Source organism: Dunckerocampus dactyliophorus, chromosome 12, assembly GCF_027744805.1.
Source record: "Dunckerocampus dactyliophorus isolate RoL2022-P2 chromosome 12, RoL_Ddac_1.1, whole genome shotgun sequence".
NCBI lineage: Eukaryota > Metazoa > Chordata > Actinopteri > Syngnathiformes > Syngnathidae > Dunckerocampus > Dunckerocampus dactyliophorus.
In genome coordinates this window covers 28,800,223-28,802,825 of record NC_072830.1, presented here as the reverse complement: position 1 = coordinate 28,802,825, position 2,603 = coordinate 28,800,223, and positions in this window count along the sequence as shown.

Sequence of the window (2,603 nt, the reverse complement as noted above, 5' to 3'; positions counted from 1 at the left end):
TGAAAAACATGGGCTTTAAAAAACAAGAAGAAGAAGAAGAATGGTAACATATTCTAGCCGGTGGGATATTTTTTGGTTTAAAAACAATTTTTTTTTGAGGCAGGTGCTAACAGTCCCCTCCAGTCCACTTTCGATGAATGTATTAATATTACTACAAACAGACCCGAGAAAATGGCGAGAGTGCGGACAAAGCATTATACGTAACTCTGGAAACACCAAAATTGCACACTACTGAAATAGATTTGTCATTTTTACTCATTGATGGACATCAGAGGGTCGGCGGATCGGTCCAAATATCGACAGTATCAATCAAGCTATCTCTTCTATGTTTACTTTCACAAATATTAGCATTTTTTGTTGTGTTTTTTCATATTGTTGTTTACAAACTCAGGGAATAAGTGCTTGGACTGAGGAGGACTTTGGGAGCAAAACACCAAAAGATTTGAATGAAAGCTAATAGCTAACAACGGCATGTAATAAAAGGGAATAACTTATTTTGTTGGTGTTGTTTCTCTGTCTTAAATTGTTGTATTTATGTGTTTTGCTAAATTCTTCACCAATAAGTCTGTTGACAAAAATATTTTGGGGCTGTGTTTTATTCTGATTATAATTATGACCAACAAATGAAAGTCAAAATCCTTCAGTTGTCTTCCAAAAATTCCCTGCAATATTTTACCTGCGTACGTGCACCGATGGAAACGTGAAGTTTCAGCATGGACAAAAAGACACACAAAACTTGTTGGGAAACATTTGCTTTGGTGCAGAACTTTTCTTTTCCATCTGAAATATAAAAGCTTCCTCTAAAGGGGTTGTAATGTGTTTTGCTTATGTCTCCACATTTCATCGAGCCCTAATGCACATACTGTAATCCCATATTTCCTCCCCAAAAAGCGCTTCCATAAGGAAGATAAAAGGCAACGTTATTAACTTGTGTGGGAACACTGGGGCGCTTTGTGCGCCCAATGGAACATCAAAGCACACAAGAGGTAGCGCTCGACCTGGGTCCATGATTGGGATGAAAACACAACACAAATTTATACTGCGTCACTACGTGAATGTGCCTTCATGGCAAAGAGCACATCCGTCATTTGTCTCGTTTGAGAACAGTGATGAATGTAACCGTGTGATGCGATGAATCACAGGGAAAGACAACGAGATGGGAGAGACAGCAAGGCCGTTGGAGGAGCTAATGCAGAGCTTTGAATGCCACACTAATGAACGAAACTGAATCACGGAAGATATTGAAAGTGTATGGGGGGGTGCCACAACACGCATTGCACAATGTCTCTCTGATGAAAGATTAGACTGAGATGGAGGGATGAAAAAGCCAAGCTCTCAGAGGAAGGCATGGAACGCTGAAAGAAACAGAAGATCTTTTCATGCACGTATGAACTGGAGTGTTTTGCAAGTGAGCACAGAGGATGTCAGCGTGCAAGGTGATGAAGTGCGGTTGGCGCCAATAGCAGGGGTGCCACCAGGGGTTTGGGGCCCCGTGGCATTTTCTAATGTTTTACTATTTTATTGGGGTCCTTGGAAATGTCCTAACCCCCCCACCCCCCCTCCCACGGCATCCCTGGCCATCAGGTGCCTGTTTGGCACACTTAAAAATGAAACGACCTACATGCATTATTTAAAAATACCCTTAATTTGTGTTTTTTCCCCTACGTACAATACGAGTGTATATGCATTAGAAAACTGGTACTAACCAATTTTGCCTTGAAGACGTTCAGGGTTTTTTTTTAAATAAACATAAAAAGACTCCATTTCAAGGCTGCTGTCGCCTCCGGTGAGGAATTGCAAGTAGAAGTGACTCCACTGCAGTATTGACCTGACCACATTGCACACTGCAATGAACAGATTTCCTTTCCACATGTCGGCCCTTAGTTTGCAGATGGGCTTCTGTCATCAGATCACACCATAACACGTGGTGCTGTTTTACTCGCAACTCTGCTTCCTCCAGTGTAGGCAACAAGCTCCGTGACTTTGCTCGTGTAGCAACGTTGCCCCCTTGTGGTGAACTAGAAAAACTCAAGCATAAAATCAAATCAGTGCAGTGAGGGTTGCCAAATCTTCTGTAAAAGAAAGTCAAAGCTAACCAACGAACTACGAGCCACAATGCAAAGTCTCAGAAATGTATGCATCAAAGCGCATGTGGCTTACAGGACTGACCTTTTCCAAGCAAATTGTGTTTTAAAAAATATTTGAATTGTTTGTGTTTTCATTTTGCTAGCTTCTGAAGTTACCAGAAATGCTGAAAATGCATTCGTGGCTTTGGTAGTCCTGCCCCACACTGAAAACTCTGAAAAGGTTGTCTTTTTGCAAAGCACATTCGGCCCATTGCAAATATTTTTCAATTTGTTTTCAATGCAACAATTTGGAAAGTATAAAGCCATGAAAACTTCTTAGGCCATCATTCTTTTTATTTAAAGCAATGACCATATAAGGTATATGACATACAGTCCACACTGTATGCATTGATCGTGTAATTAGTGTATCCCACATGACTGCAATCTATCTGTGGCATTTGATTGCGAGCAGCGGGTTGACGTCACCATCTACTTTGCTCGTGTGCTTTGAGGCCATGGTTGTCTGCCTGCGCCCTG